General features: G+C 40.9%; 1 protein-coding gene across 2 annotated transcripts in view; it reads right to left on the bottom strand.

Annotated features, from left to right (window-relative positions):
• Positions 1–17,532, bottom strand: part of si:dkey-166d12.2 (rap1 GTPase-activating protein 1) — a 116,878-nt gene that overhangs the window by 86,376 nt on the left and 12,970 nt on the right. The window contains exon 2 of one of the 2 annotated variants that reach the window (XM_039797546.1): positions 8,749–8,789. The gene's annotated coding sequence lies outside the window, so the exon portion shown is untranslated. Of the gene's footprint in view, positions 1–8,748; positions 8,792–17,532 lie in introns of those variants that run through there. The other variant, XM_039797544.1, reaches the window with a different exon arrangement.

Genomic DNA, 17,532 nt, shown 5'->3' with positions numbered 1-17,532 from the left:
TAGTGTTTTGAAAAAGACTGTGCCTGTTTTCAAAATTGTGCTTAAGCAATTGAAAAAAACTGTAATGACCTTGGCTGTATGTTTGGGGTCATTGTCCTGCTGCAGAATAAATTTGGGGCCAATCATACGCCTCCCTGATGGTATTGCATGACGGATAAGTATCTGCCTGTATCTCTCAGCATTGAGAACACCATTAATCCTGACCAAATCTCCAACTCCATTTGCAGAAATGCAGCCCCAAACTTGCAAGGAACCTCCACCATGCTTCACTGTTGCCTGCAGACATTATTGTGCTGCTCTACAGCCCTTCGGCGAAAAACCTGCCTAGGGGGGGCTTGTGCCCCACTGCAGCGCAAGGTCTAGTGACGCCCCAGGGGCGGTGTCCCCGTTTTAAGTTTTACAATTTTAAAAACATTACCTGTTTTGGAGGTATTTACACTTCTGAGCTGAAAATGTCCCCGGACTTTGTCTCAGAAATCTGGTCACCTTACCTTAGGAAGCGGGATCGTTGCTATGTTGAAATGATAACTATCACTATTGGCAGTATTAGGGATAACCAAAAGGCGATTTGAGGATGGATGTCATCCCCATGTTAGCAAAATTACCAAAATGCATGCCCCCTGGTAACCTGCAATCCCCCTCTCCATCTTCAGTTGAATATGTTAGTCGAGTCTGCCTGACCCATTGATCCTTTATATGACTGAAGTTTGTGCAAGTGGGAATCTATTGCCCTGACCATGGCTCTGAAATATCAGTAGCCTAACTGTGTGTGTTTGCCCCGCCCTTCTGTCAGTTTCTTCTTGGATCTATAATATTCCGTTTTTTTGTCACGTCTTTACAATGCACACCCGCCCCCTGTTAAAGTTGAAGTTAACATGTCGCCTACTGGATGATTTATTTTTTGCTTAGTCTGGCTTGTGATGATGATGACGCAAAGTTCTGCAGCCTGCCTATCAGGAAAGCACTGAAAGATAAAACAAAAATGAGTGGGTAATTATGTAGCAGGCAATATTCCTCAAAGAAGCCATAACACATCAGTGATCCCCAGTAGGCTAACAGGCAATACTGGTAAATTATCAAAGTGATCCCATTCACCACAAGGCTTTATTAAACATTATCTGGGAGAAATGGAGTTCTATTGTCATGGGCACAATGGAACTATTTTGGTTAAAATAAGAAAGCTTACGGTTAAATAATACATTTCTAAAAAAGTGGTTTGGCATTATTGCTTTTTACTGAAACACTCAAAAGTCCAGCTGTGTAGTGTAGCGTGTGCAACAGTTAGCTTTTTTCAAAATCTGATAATTGGGTGACTGATATGGTGTAATAATCAAGTTACCAGTGATGCATTAAATGATTGCTTATCATTCTGAAGAAAAAAATGGATGTAGATGATTAATTTAGAGCGAGCATGACATTTTGCAAGTGGTTACACTGTACTCTGAAGTGTCTTACTGCCAGTAAAGGTATAGATTCATATTGTCTTTAGGCTGAATATCTAATATGATGGTCTCTTTGCATTGCATAGGCTCTCTTGCCATTCTAACATTAACCGCTGCCTTTTACAAATATAAAATAATCTACGGTGATTCACACCAAGAGTGACAATAAATAAGCTTAAATGCCTTGACCACCAGTATTTTAAGGAGCACAAACATCACAACCATTTGTGGAAGGAGCATTTAGGTATTTTACTTGAGTAAAAGTAGCAATACCACAGTGTTAAATAGTCTTTTACAATTAAAGGCCCTGCCTTCAAAACCTTACTTAAGTAAGTGCTAAATCATATATATTATATTAATGGATTATAATAGCAATGCATTGTGTACATCCCTTTAATATCACAGCTGGTAAGGTTGGAGCTATTTTTAATGACTTTATATACTGCTGGGTATCTTGATCTATAATAATATATCATCATTTATCAGTGCATTAATATTAATAATCTGACTCTGAATACATTTAATGAATAACCCTGATACAACATGCACATTTATAAATAATTATCAATGACGCAGTAAACTTAAACAATAGACTTGACATTTTTCCAGGCCCCCATAGTTAATTAATGGAGGTGTGCAAGTGGCCTCCAAAAAAGTCAGCAAGAGACAAAAAGTGAACTGGCAACCACTGTGTCAATTTGAAATGATGAACAGGAATCTGCACCTACTGAGACTGAGCTGGAATTGCCAGTATTCACAGTTTTGTCAAACCCAGAAGTGATAATAAAATCCCTCCCTTATGCACTTGAGATGACAAATAAGCAATGATCTTGAAGAGTCAAGTGAATCTTCTTTAACCCTGGCCTGCACATATCATGGTATCACACGAGAATTGCGGGATCACAAGCTCATCAGGTTTGGGAAATGTAGCGCTGAAACTGCAGCACGCCGCTCTCTTAACAGGATTATCTGTCATTTCAGGTCATGAGCTCTGCTTACTACATCATTCATTGGACCCAAGGTTCAGAGACCTCACAGCTGGAGTCAAAGTCAACCTTAAAGTGGACGGCAAGGAGGGGGAGGAACACAACCAACAGCCAGAGAATAAAATATAAAAAACAAAAGGAGATGTTGGATCTATTATATGTACTAAGTCATAACCACACACACACACACACACACACACACACACACACACACACACACACACACACACACACACACACACACACACACACACACACACACACACACACACACACACAAATTCACTGTGTGCCAAATAGCTGCTTTCTCTGCAGAGTCAACCATCAATGTATAAATTAGTCAATAGTCAAGTCAGATTGGGAAATGAGTCAACAAAACCGACGTAAATGTCAGGGCCACATCGGTCACTTCTTAAAGGGTTTTTCAGAAAAGTGGAATATATAGCAACCCAACTGAGATTCATGCTGTCATGTCTGCTAATTTTCTGCATGATATTTTCTTTTCTTTCCATAATAAAAGTTACAAAATGTATGTTCAAGATATGATTTTTTTTTGCAAAGCAGGGCTGGATGATGTCACTTCATAGCTTAGCAAACTGTCCCATTGGTTTTGACAGTGAAAAATGAAGCTTAGCATATATCAGGAAGACTTCTATGCGTCACATTCCTCTCTCTCCCAACCTAATCAGCTGCATTGTTATCAGCTGACGCTGGGCATCCACTCTTTCAGTTAACACAACCAGATTTTGCCACAATCTCCGTGAGCTATTGCGTTGTTGCTTTTAAACTTTAAATCTGTTCTACTCTGCTGTTGTTAGTTGTTATTTCAGGCAAAAGCCATGCGACCCTCCTCAATCCCATTCACCTCCAGTTGTCATCATTCCCAGCTCCCACGGCCCTGCTCCACATTAACATCCATCCAGCTCTTCAGGCTCTTCCTTTATCCCTTCATCACCACCACCAGTGTTAGACTCCATCGGGGGGATATTCCTATATATATATATCCATGGCCTCTATACCACTAATAATTTAAAATTGCAATGGAGTCTAATCACTTAATACTTAAACATATAAACCCATTATGCACCATGTTAATTAAACTTATTTCACCCTTAAATTAGGTCTCTCCTGATTGAACTGTTGAACATCAACACATGAGATTTTTTTTACCTATGTCAAGTCACTTCTGTGTGTCCTTATATGAGAGTATGACTGGTTAAAGGTTTCAGACGTCTATTAAATATCTGGTCACTAGTTGATCTAGCAATTATCAGCTTTATTATATAGGATTCAGACAATTCATTTAGAGAAAATTATGCATATGATATTTGATTTGAAAAATATGATCCTGTATAAAAAAAAAAAACTAAAAATATTTACAATGAGGTCTAATTTGTTTAAATATTCAGCTGCATCACTTACAGATTTAATAAAATGCCATAATAATTTGTAATGGTCCTGGATTGGTTAGGTGTGATTTCCTGTGTTGTCACTGGTGATGGAGGCAGATCCTACATTCACCTGAGAGTATCATCCACTTTGTTAAGCATTCAATTAAAAAGTAACACGGCATTGGCATTCTTCACAGGGTACAGTTTTTTGCACTCTGAAACCCGAGCTGACAGTTGGCCAAGTCATGAATTATTCAACCTAGAGTACAAAGGAAACCAATACAGATTGCTTTCTTGTTTACTGAAGTGGCTTGCGCTACCATGACTGTCGATAACGCAAGAATAGAGGCACTCAAGTGTAATAATGGAAATAATCTGGAAGTTGAAAAGTTGTCTGCCTATGTGGCTGCAGCACATGACGGAATATGGAAGAAATAACTGGAGACAAGAGACAGTTATGTTTAAACAATGATGATTACGTTATTTACCCATACGTCACACACATAGACCAGTGTTTTGTTACTGCTAGAATAGTCTCACATTGCCAGACCGTCCTCCACAGTGCTGTGGAGGAAGGTCTGGCTAGTCAACAAAGCAATCTGGGATGGTAGAAGAACGTGCTCTGGTTTCCTGGCATTTCTTTAAACCAATCACAATCGTCTTGGGCAGTCAGAGCCATGGTGCCGCTGCAAAATAGCCTCGGGAAAGAACTTGTTTTGGTGGAACATGTGTACGTTCAAAGGTTGTTTTAGTCGTGCAACAGAAAACTCAGATTGGACAGACAGTCTAGCTAGCTGTCTGGATTTACTCTGCAGAGATCTGAGGAGCAGTTAACCATAGTCCTCAGAAATCTACCGGAGTTTAAAATGCCAACACAAAGAAAGAGGAATGTAATGGACATCCGGCCAAAATGAGTGAAATCTGGCGCAATTTCCGGCAGAACGGAAACATTGACTCAGATAAGAATTAACAATTTAATAGAATATACATTTAAAGGTCAATATGATTTTCGAATCAAACACAACAGTCTCAAATAAATTTAAATCAGCTTATTTTTCACTCCTTAACAAACAACATGTTTCTCCAGAATATTTAGTTTAAACATTTCATGAAAGATCTGATCATAGGTTTAATACAGCAGGGAATCGGATTCATTCTTATACTGGAAACTGTAAAAACTGAAAATGACCTGCACCTGAACTGAGCAATTCACACATTGTAAATAAGTACTGCCACATAACAAAAAAAACACAAAAGAAGCTTGGAGCTTCACTGAAGCCTTTATAAATATGATGGCAAAAGTTGTGGGTCAATGTGTTTAAACTGGCAATTTGGAAATAAATGAGACACTGCGTTTGATATAGCGCTCAGAATAACCTCTACTTCCAGACAAACACAGGGCATAAAGGGTTAGAGCATGTTTCCTCCCCAACTACTCAGTGAACAGGTCTATAATTACAAGGCTGTGCACTAAAACCTCTTAGTTGCCATTTCAGTACTGAGGCACATAGTCTTTATGAAGACAGCAGGGTTTAAAGGGCTGCATGCTGCTGACTGCCTCTGCTGCTGACTCCATGCAGAGGCAATGATCTCAACAAACACCGGGCACAGTCATCTCAAACACAACAGGAAGTGACCTGGGGTCCGTTTCAGAAAGCAGGTTTAGTGAAAACTCTGAGTTTGTTAACCCTGAGATGAGGGAAACTCTGGGTTTCAGAAAAGGGAGGTTAATCAAATCTGAGAGAGAGGGGTAACTCCAGCCCGTTTCAGAAAGAGAGGGAACTTAACCTCAGAGTCAGTTACTATGGTAACTGAGCCTGTGAACCTAACCTGGTCGGGAGCAGGTTTTCTTCAAGAAACCATGAGTTTCTCTCAGTCTCCTCCCTCTGACATAGCTCTCTTTCATTTCCTCATTCAGTCTGTATCAGGCGCATTTTAGCGCAGTTCGTTATCTGCATTAATTAAAAAACAGGGTTGGTTTATTAACTGTGTTAGGCAGACTATAAAACGTTTTTTTTGGTCTCAAGACATGGCATTTCCTTTTGTCGATGATCCTGTTGATGAAGAAGCTATATTACTCTGCAGGGAGTTAAACATACATCGGGAGATGATATTGAGGCCCCGACTACAGATGCATTCTCATTTCCAGATACTAGCCTACCTATTTGAGCGGTCTCATTTTTCTTCCCAGTCTATCAGTTATGTAGCCTACATAACCTTATCCATCCTCATATCAATAACGTCACCCATCGTGGACATGCTCTCACATCCCAGCAGATTATTTGTGTCAAATTAAGTTTTTTTTTTTTTTGCAAACTGCAGTTTTCTTTACAACATTATGCGGTAATGCTGAGTATATTAGTAAAGCCGCTGTATAGCAAAGTGGCATCAGAAGAATGTGACTTGCTCTGAAACGTTTTTTTAAACAATTTTGTAGTGTTCCCTGGACACAAACCAGTAAGAGCCATTTAAAAAGGAGTTCCACAGTATTGCAGGTAAATGATGTAAACCTTTTGAAATAAAAGATTATGAATTATAATTCTGTTAATGATGGTGCTGCAGCCTCAGAATGGGATTATTAGGCCTAGGACTTTTTCGCCCGCAGGATTGCACCTAAATAAAATAGATTATGCTGCAGCGCGTGTTCTCACAAGAACTAAGAAAAGAGATCATATTTCTCCTGTATTAGCTTCTCTGCATTGGCTTCCTGTTGAATCCAGGATTGAGTTTAAAGTCCTTCTCTTGACCTACAAAGCTCTAAATGGTCTAGCACCATCATATCTAGAAGAGCTCCTAATACCCTATTGTCCTACTAGAGCACTGCGCTCCCAGAATGCAGAGTTACTGGTGGTACCTAGAGTCTCTAAAAGTAGAATGGGAGCTAGAGCCTTCAGTTATCAGGCTCCTCTCCTATGGAACCAGCTCCGATCTGGGTTCGGGGGCAGAAACTGTCACCTCATTCAATAATTACCTAAAAACTCTCCTATTTGATAAAGCTTATAGTTAGGGAGTGAGGAGTTGCAGTGTTCACCTAACTGGCCCAACTGCTTCTCTTCATAATTGTTAGATTAATAATACATAACAAAGTAGAGGGGAGGCAGGCCAGCCAAGCCAGATCCGGCAGGGGGAGAGTTCTAAGCCCGAAAAAGCTACCTCTCCTTATGACCTGTCTCTCTTAGTTACCTGTTATAGTTACGCTGTTATAGTCCTAGACTGCCGGGGGACTTCCTTCCTTTGACACACTGAGCTGCTCTCTCCTCTCCCTTTCTATTACTGTTTCTTACTTTACTGTTACTATTACTATTTGTGTGCAGCCCGTCCCAGAAATGCTTGTTACTAATCCTAGCTTCTGGGGAGTTTACTCCCCGAGTCCTTATGCTTTTTTCCCCCAGCGTATTTCCTTGGAGAACGTTGGCACCAAGACCCTGGTTGCAGCTGTCGCGCGGGTCCTGCTGCACTCCCTGCTGAGCTCAGCGATGCCCTGCAATGTCATGCTGCGTCCTGCTGAACCCTGCAGCTTCCCGCTACATCCAGTCACTGTTCCATTATTAATGTGACTACTATCGCCACTGTTCATCACCATTCCCCAACCGGCTCGTCAGACACCGCCTACCAAGAGCCTGGGTCTGTCCGAGGTTTCTTCCCAAGAGGGAGTTTTTCCTCGCCACTGTCGCACTGCTTGCTCTTGAGGGAATTACTGGAATTGTTGGAATTGTTGGGGCTTTGTAAATTATAGAGTGTGGTCTAGACCTACTCTATCTGTAAAGTGTCTCGAGATAACTTATGTTATGATTTGATACTATAAATAAAATTGAATTGAATTGAAATTGAATTATAGGTTGAACACCATTTCACCAGTAATATTATACTTATGATTAAGTATGATATTAATACACTAAATTAGAGCCTACGCAGTGACTCCAGCAGCAATTTTGTCCCACGCAAATTCTCTCTCTTTTGCAGCAGCCGCTGTGTTGCTTTTTTTAATGAAATGTATGTTCAAACTCGCTGTACGTGTGCATGAGTATTTCCGCCGACCAGTTTGTTTGTGGTTGTTACCATGGTGAATCGTAGTATCATGGCTCCATTCATGCTGCCTTTTATAGTGGTGGTGCACGCGCTTAACTCCTGAGTGAACCTACTACGAGTTGATGAACCAACTCAAATCTGCGTTTTAGCCTGACAAGCCAGACCCACATCAAGATGTTGGGTCTGGGAACTCATCATTGACAGGTCTCAATCCGAGGGGCGGGATAAACGGTTGTCTTTCAAATTCCCTCTGCATGCAATAGGATGCTACAACCGGGCAGAGCAACGAAGAAGGTAGCGGAGCTAGTTGATAGATTAAACTTTGGCCGTATCCGGTCGGCAAAACTCCAAACACATCTTCCCTTTTTTAAGAATGATTTCTGTGCCGATCTTTTTTCTTTTCTCAAAGAAAAGCTTAACTCCAAGTCTTCCAGAAGACCGCTGTTCCCAGCAGCAGCAGCCATAAGCCCGCCCACCGACTCTATACACGATGTGATTGGCCTGACTAGAGTTTGGTTTTTCCAGCTCGCAAGTCAACGGAGAGTGCCTAGACCCACCTGGCTGCAAATTAAATTTGCTGCCGCTAGGGTGCGTCTAGATTTCTAGGCTGAGTTTCCCATCTCAGGGTAAATCAACTCAGAGATCAGGGTTAGACTCAGAGTTTGTTAAACCTCCGTCCTGAAACGGACCCCAGGAGCACTCCCACCACATAGCAGTTCGCCATACACAGTGTGGCAATTAAACACCATGTGTTTCTCTCTTCACTCCAGTTTTTTTCTTCCCGCAGGGTAGGTGATAACATCCCAGCCTGAATTCTAGTTTTTATTTACTTTTGTTGTCAGTAAGATGAAGTGATGATGTGAACATGGTAATGATTTGTGTAAATGATTGTTGACCTACCTGTAAGCTGCCAAGATGTATGATCCTCTTGTCAGCTGTTGCTGTGGAGAAAGAGAAAAGACAAAAGACATATCTAAATTAAAAAAGAGAGGTACGCAGTATTTCTACGTTTTCACTGATAGTGGTGGGAAAGTCACTACAAGAACCAACAAATTAACATATTCCATTTTCCAAAAAGCACAGGTAGCCAAGCTTTAGCCAGCTGAATGCACTTCTCCATTACTCAGCCACTCAACAATTAATGGCAAGTTCATTTGTTAGTATGATATACACTGTATGACATTATGTGCTCCACTGAAAACATTATAGTTTGCATTTGAATGATTTGATGACTTAAATCTGACACATCGAGCAGATTAATCCACCCACCGCCCTCGAGTCTGTGTACACTGAATTTAACTGGCAGCTGCAAGAACACACATCATGAATATCAATTATTGCTAAAGTGGAGCTGTGAAAATGAGCCGGGCGGGTCTATTGTGTAGGTCCATGGAAACTCAGACAGGCCTTTAACTGTATGGTTAATGCCAGTACTAAGCCACCGTGACAATTATGTCTTTGGGCTTGAATAATAAATTGAAAATGTGTGTGGACCCACATGATTGGTTGGCAACATGCATATAACATAGCTTTTATTAAAAGGAGTAAAAAAGGACCAAATGAGGACAAGGAAAGAATGGTTTCAATCATTGAACACCTGGCCATTATAGCAGCTTCCATTATAGCAGTTAAATGGCAATGCCAACGTTTTAAAGTTTTCTTGTCTGGCTTCAAATTCTGGCTCAATTGATAGTCATAGGATGTTTTTTCAGACTTCAGTCAATGAAAACTGAATTGGTTTCGTTAGTATATCCTGACGCAGCAGAATTTGAATGTTGCTTAAATAACCTTGGTTTAAATTTCCACACGAGCCCACGCTTCTAGGATTGAGTTCCACAATACATCTCAAGGTTTACATGAACTGATTAAACCATTAAATTACTAACTGGTGCTGCATGTTTCGCTTGGCCTAATTTCCAACAGCAGAGCCATTATCTTTATCACCACCATCATGATATATCTAGTGAGCGCACTAATTCTAATCAACAGTAGGAGGTTGAGCTCATCAGCCTGTCCAGTTATCTTAATTTATCTATTCTGCCAAGGAAAAAATGGAGAAGCAATACACGTAATTGAGTCAACAACTGTAATCACAATGTCTTGATGAGAGAAGTGGGATAATCATCTGATATAGTGCGCTTTCAGGTAAAGGAAAAGCACATTGAATGATTAATATGAATTGTCTGAACACAAAGGAGAAAACAAAGTGAGTAATAATGGCAAAGTAAAACTAGAAAACTATTCTTGATGGAATAATTTAGAAATCTCAGTTTATTTGCATTTTGCTCGCTCCATATTAACTCTGGTATCAAGCAGCTTGCAGAAGATAAACACAAACCCTGCCGTGCGATTGCACGGAGGGAGGACTGACCAATATCAACAAAAATATTCTGCTTTTCTACCTACAACTCTGTATACATCTATCATAGCATAAGCAGCTCTCCTACGCAGGGTGTTAAAATAGCTTGGTCCTATTGGATTTCACCCTCGGCTCTGACATGGTAAAAAAATGAAAATGTGCAGTGATCAATACTGTACATTAGCAACATCTTAACACTTAAACCTAGTAGTTATCATGAAAAAAGAAAATTAAGTATGTTGCTTTGTACATAGGATTGTTCCCCATTTGTTTTACTGTCTTTTTTAAAGTCTTCTATACGATTATTTTGCTGATTTTAATCCAGCTCTGCGTCATGACAGCGTGGGCAGTGTGTGCAGATCAACGGTGTGTGGCTTTCCTCTGTGGACAGCTGGGTCAATACGGTTTGTTGTTTATGAAGTTAAGACACACAAGACACATATAAATACCCAGTTGTAAACTTCTCTGCAACAACACCACCTACACTAAAGCACAAAGCTCTTAGAAAGCAGCGCTCACAGAGTCCGGCTTAGCAGAAAGCTGCTCAAATCCCTCGGACATAGAAACATCTCCACAGATCGAAGCAGGACGGAGGATAGGAAGAGCATCCCAAACACCCCCAACTTCTGCCAGATAACACGGTAAACACAACACGGTTTAAGTCTAACTGTCTCTTTGAAACCAGCAAACTATAAGCTTTTGACACTGTTGAGAACAAAATGAAAACAATACACGAAGCCCACAAGGTAAAAAAATACTGGATCACTGAATATGTGCTGCAGTTTACACACTGGAATTGCTTAATTTTAAATATTAAAAAGCCTACCAAATAATGTTTTTAATGAATTTTTAACAGTACGCCTAGTCCCCTGAGGGTTGACAAAATGTAACAATAAAGGAAATAAAAAACACGCTGAATTTGTGGCTGGAAAAGGCAGATGTCGCTGAGAGCTGTAGGCGTGGAAAACATTTGGAGGATGAGAGGCAGAAAAAATGAGTAGCCAGAAGGTAGAAAATGAAAACAGGGAACATGTTGAAGTAAACAAAGCCTTTACAATTAAGTGTTCATATATCAGAATACAGGACCTGAGGGAAATGTTTTGTGGAGCAATGATTCAAAGAAAGTGACTGTAGGAAATGTCATAGAGAATTGATAGTGCTCTTTCAGGTATTGAATGAAAGGGGTTATATTGGGTATTGTAAGTTTAGTTCCTATCGCTCAGGATACCATTTTAATCATCAAATTAACTGCCAAAATGTTGACCCTTAAGAATACTCAGACAATTTTTTTTTTTTTTTAAAGCATCACCACAATCGTTCCCTAGACTTAACAACTATTGAAATGATTACGAAGAAGCTCTCAGAACCTTAAATATTCTGTACTCGAAATAATGCAAAGAGTTGTCTGGGATTGCCTCCACATGGCTCTCACAGACTGTTCCCCAACTATTCAAATACCTACCCATTGTCACGGCCTTTGGCGTCTGACACAGACGCACAAGCCACTGACATGCACGTGCGGCCGGAACCGCTATTAAAACAAAGAACAGAGAAGCTCAGATTACAACACACACAGAGGGAGTTTGACTTCATTCTCTGCTCAGGATGCCATTACTCCATTATATCTTTACATAGCAAATATTTGTTTACTGCCATATTAATATGTCTGTCACAGAATGGACTCAACAGGTAACTTGGTACCTGAGATTTATTGTACGAAGTACAATCAGAGGCAGTGTAGGAACAGTGTCCAAATTGTCAAACAAGAGTTCAAAAGGGCTAGGCTGAGGTATTCAAAATCACTAGCTAAGGGCAGCATCATAATACAAGCAAAGGTCTTAACTTACTAGAAACACGAGGAAGGCATGTTAGACCGCTGTCACTAGGGTACAAAACGATCTGGCAACTAAGGCTATTGAGAGATGGTATATATACTGAGGGAGGCAGGGAGACAGTTATATACAGGTGAAACCATAGACTGTTATACAGTCTATGGGTGAAACACATTAGGGAGGGGCAAGCGATCACACAAATGGTAAAGCAGACAAAGACCGGAACTTAAGCGACCTGACACGAGACACAGTGTGAGTTTCAAAATAATACAGGAAGTGACAAATATTGACTAACAAATTAAAGAAATTACCTAATTGCTGACACAGGATGTGACATGTGTACAGCACCTTTCAGACTGATCTCATTAAGTGGCGTATGTATCACACATGCCAATTCGTATGCCAGGCAGTGTTTCCTCTAGGATTTTTTTTAGCAGTGTGGGCAGATCTGTCAGAACCCCCCCACCCCCACCCCAGTCCCACGCCCCGTCGCCAAATGTTTTACGTATTAAACGGAACTGACACTTCGCTGCAACACAAACAAATATATTTATTCACCTCTATTCACACACAATGAGACATATTTTCATTTCGTTTTGATTGCACTGTATTTTTGAGGAACTGTAGGTCTACAAAATGAATTTTACAAGAAATTCTTCATAGGGAAACCAAAACTCAAAGTAGGCTATAGTATGAAACCATTCATAATTAAACTAATTGCATATTTGACTCAATGGCAAAGTTGGCAGCCTTGCTTTTTTTTGGAAAAATAACTCCAAGGCTCGGTTATAGGGGAATTCAGAAAGAGGTGGCCCATTAATGCTGAGTAGCATACATGCTACTATATGGTCCCCCTGTGGCCTGTTCCTTAACACTAGAACGGCCAGGACGGACATTTTGACCGTTTTGAAATTTATATGTGTAATAACTTTGCTAAATAAAAAAATACAATCCTGCTGGTACCTGAATTTTCCTAAAAGAGTCTGTATGTTCATTTAAATATCATTCATTTATCATCATTTGTTTTTATACTGTACATTACACAAAAGGCAAAGAAAATACAATCACTTTTACCTATTTTGGCCATACACTGTCATATTGACCGCTCGGATTTTCGCGGTTTTGTTTTTAATCTTTTGCGTGGTTGAAGATGCATCTTGGTTGCTTAGTAATAATCATAGTCTCTGTCAGAGAAACGTAACTAGCGGTCTCGAGTAACAAGTGTGGGCAATGCATCACCGATGGGCCGAAGGCAAAGCCAGAGTCGGTAACGTAGGCTACGGCGTGGATGGACTCGGTTCTGAATCAGAAGAAAAGCACCGGGCGCTCTGTGAAAGGCGCAGTAGGTACACATAGATGGAGCTGTCTACGTGTTCATATAACTTTATACATGCTACAACTGGCTGAAATAATTGCACACATCCTCTCCAAGGAGTGCACCAGCTGTAAAATGTCCCGGAGGAAGTTCATGCAGCAACTGGCAGAGGAGCTGAGAGTGGAGTTTATGGAGGAAAAAAGGGCAGCGGCACACTGTCCGAGCTGCGCACCGCAGCAGACACCAAAACGGAGGCGGTGCCAGGTTAGGTTAGGTTATAAATGTTCAAATAACGTACTTTTAATTGTTATTTGTCTGTGAATTATGTTGAATGAATTTCACCCAATATGTTTCATTAATGTATGAAATAATCACGGTTTAGCCTACTATGCCATGATATGATATCAAGGGAGTTGTATTGAATTAATAGCCACGTGCAATTTAGCTAGCAGGTGAAGGTGAAACAAAAAATGTGCAAGAACTATAGACTAATACAGGCTTAAATTAACTGACAACATAAGTTATACGACTTACAATTCTCAAGGATGCACACATGCCATCTCAACCCTCCGGACAGCCTGTCTCTGTTTTCTTTCTCCCTTTACGTTGTGAAGCGCGTGTCCGCGCTATTCTCCGTCGACGTGCTCTTTACAATCACTGCTGATAGACGGCTTTTTGTACATTTCTGAAACCTTGGTTCAAGTTCTCCTGAGAAAAGAACGCAGCGAGTAGTATGAAAGGCCGAAAATCTGCATAGGGAGTTTGGTCGGGGTGGTGGATGGGTCAAACAACACAGGACTTTCACCCAGGAGACCGGGGATCGTGTCCCGCGTGTCACGTTTCCTAAACCCAACCGTCCCGTTCTTCTTTTCCTAAACCCAACTGTCCCATTCTTTTTTTCCTAAACCCAACCGCGCCATTGTTATCCCGCGTCCTGTTCTTCTTTTCCTAAACCCAACCCGTCCGCTGTATACGACGTTGACATACACGTGGATAGCTCAAAATGTGTACAGATAACACGCCCCTTGGCATTAGAAAGTGGCGTGTATGTTTACGCAAAGTCATGATGTCACGTTGGCACCTTTAACAATGCTGATGATTTTAAACCAAATCGCCATCCCTAACCTTAAAGACCAAATATAATCTTTCCCTAAACCCAACCAAGTAGTTTTTGTGACTAACCCTAACCAAACCCATCACAAAAAAATTGTGTTTTATTATTCATTCATTGGGTTTTTGACAAATGATGTGTGAGATCAGAAAACGCTTCTCTGGGTTTGGGTTCATTCTAGAGTAATCAAATAAGAAATACTTTTTGCTTTATTAAAGAGCAATAGTAAATATACAAAAGAGAAAATAAGAAATGTATCTTATAATAATATAACAACTAACCCAATCAGCTAAAGTTAACCAGCTCTGTGCCCACGCAGTGAGGGCATCCAACCCGGGTTGTGTGGACTGGGTGCGTACCGTTACACTGAATGCTTTCTGCTGAGATGCTGAAGCATTGATGTCGTGCTACTGTGGTTAGCTAGTTTGGTTTTACAATAGACACACTGTACACACTTTGGACACGTTCTCTCTTTTTCTCTGGCTTGTCTCTTCTCTTCACCCCTCGCTATTTTCTCCGTCTTCCTCTATTTTGCAATCCGTGCCATGTATACAGCCTGTAAGTAGAGGTGTCAAGTAACGAAGTACAAATACTTTGTTACCTTACTTAAGTAGAAATGTTGGGTATCTATACTTTACTGGAGTAATTATTTTACAGCAGACTTTTTACTTCTACTCCTTACATTTTCACGCAACTATCTGTACTTTCTACTCCTTACATTTTAAAAATAGTCTTGTTACTCATATTTCCTTCCGGCTCGTCATCGTTCAAAAACACACACACACAAAAAAAAACATCCGGAGAGAGTGAATTTGATTGTGGTTGGATGAGAAGTATAAACATAGCTTAATCTAATTTCGGCCCTACACTTGAAAAAGTTAAAACACTGTACTGTATGTGCACTGAAGAAAGTATGAGAGGTGAACTGTGAGGTCCTGGAATAATCAGAATTCAGGCATTTCCCATCAATGTGATACATACGATATATATTTGTGATTGTCATGTTTCAGTCAAATGACAGGCTTCCTGCAGGAATCAATCACCGGCAACACCTGCCTCGAGGCTGTACCAAACAGTGATGATAGACTACCAGGAGACTGGAGAAATGAAATAAAATGTTCTGGCATAGCTCAGGTCCCTCACCTTCCTGATGTAAATGTTGTCCTTGCAATCTTAAAGGTCTACCTGCTGTGGGAGGCCGTAGTGCAGACAGCACTAACTGCTCATTACTGTAATGGTGTTTTCCTCCTCTCTTTGCTCTCTGGGGAGCAGCAAAGCACTGTTGCTTATCTCGCTGACATTTCACAACAGCATGCTCTCTGCATGGCTGTGTGTGAGCGAGCATAACAAGTGAGTGTTTTTGTGACCACAGCTACTTTTAGAACTTTGTGGTTTAACAGTGTTCTACAAAAGGAAATATATGTAAAAAATACCATTGCAAGCAACTGGTACATTAACAAAAAAAATTACAATTTAAACGTCCTTGTTGGCTTGAGTATACTGAATGTCAATAGATTTCCTGCTATCCTATTTGTGGTTGTAACCTTGCTGCCTGTCTTGTTAAACCAAATTCCCCACTAGGGCTGTTAAAACTGTGGATAGACATGCATGTGGCCCTGCAAAGATGCATTACATATTTTGAAAGTAGAAATCCTCTAATCATTAGCGCATTCGCTTTTACCGGCAAGTCTTTCACAAAAAGGTAAATTATGTGTCTATTCATTATCATTGTTTTAAGTATCATTCATATATTTTTAAACTAACAAACGTAACTATCTTTATATCCCCATATCCCATACATTTTTTGCCCACTGTGTTGGGACCAGTAGGTTGAGACACAGTAGGTAGTAGATTTGAGCCAGCCCGGTCTCATGGAAGTTCGTGTAAATGTGACGTTATTTGAATCTAGTGATACGTATCCACGGAGACGTTTTTGTCGTTTTTTACGTGGTGGACAACACAAAAATGTGAACCAATGTATTTCAATGGGAAGCATATTTCGTGGCCACAGAACGAAATTGTAGGGAGTAATATAAAAAGCCGAAAATCCGCTTAGGGAGGTTGGTCGGGGTGGTGGATGGGTCAAACAACACAGGACTTTCACGCCGGAGACCGGGGATCGCGCCCCGCGTGTGGCAGTACCTTTGTCCCGCGCGTTGCAGTTCCTTTGTTGGCATGTCCCGCGTGTGACGGTTCCTTTCCCCGTTCTTTTTTTTTCCTAACCCCAACCGTCTCGTTATTGTGGCGTTTCATTTCCCGTGTCCTGCGTTCCGTTGTTTTGGCCGGCGTGTGGCGCCTCATTTCCCCGATCGCGAGTGGCGGCCCGTGACGTTGTTTTAGCCGGAGTGTGGCGCCTCATTTCCCCGATCGCGAGTGGCGGCCCGTGCGCGACCTTTTCGGCCGCCTCCCGGCGACCTTTCCCCGATAAAATAACGTAACAGTTACACGTAAAAAACGAGAAAAACGTCTCCGTGAACACGTATCAATAGATTAAGAATAACGTGTACATTTACACGAACTGCCGTGAGACTGGGTTGTTTGAGCAGGGATCAGGGGGGGACGCCATCACCGTTGTTAGCAAAATTACCAAAATGGGTCCCTCTTGTTAACCTGCCATCCCTCTCCATCCTCCCATAGGTCACTAATAGGCAGACCACAGGTTGGGACCGGACCACAAGTTGAGACCGGACCCAGACGCTATCCTATTCTGACTTATATATATATATATATATATAAATTACTGACAAATATTGACAACATTTCTATCCTTTACATCACATGTTTAGCGGCCCAGGAAACTCACAGACCAATTGCATGAGTTTTAAATCATCACGTGATGCTACTCAGCCAATCAAATATGTGCATTGTGATAAGCATTGCCTCAGTGAGTGAAATACACACAAAAACAGGTTAGAGACGAAACACGAGACAACAGAATGTAGAAATAAGTTAATCAGAGAAAAAGACATTTCACATGGCGTTAGGGCTAGCCCGGCATTGCATGTTCTAATAAGAGAAAAGTAGAAAGCAAAAACAGAGCTTTTAATCAAGAATAGACAGATATGTT

The sequence above is a fragment of the Perca fluviatilis genome, chromosome 4 (genome assembly GCF_010015445.1).
Source record: "Perca fluviatilis chromosome 4, GENO_Pfluv_1.0, whole genome shotgun sequence".
In the NCBI taxonomy this organism is placed as follows: domain Eukaryota; kingdom Metazoa; phylum Chordata; class Actinopteri; order Perciformes; family Percidae; genus Perca; species Perca fluviatilis.
Note: the sequence above shows the minus strand (reverse complement) of the source record. Positions and strands in the feature narration are given on the sequence as shown.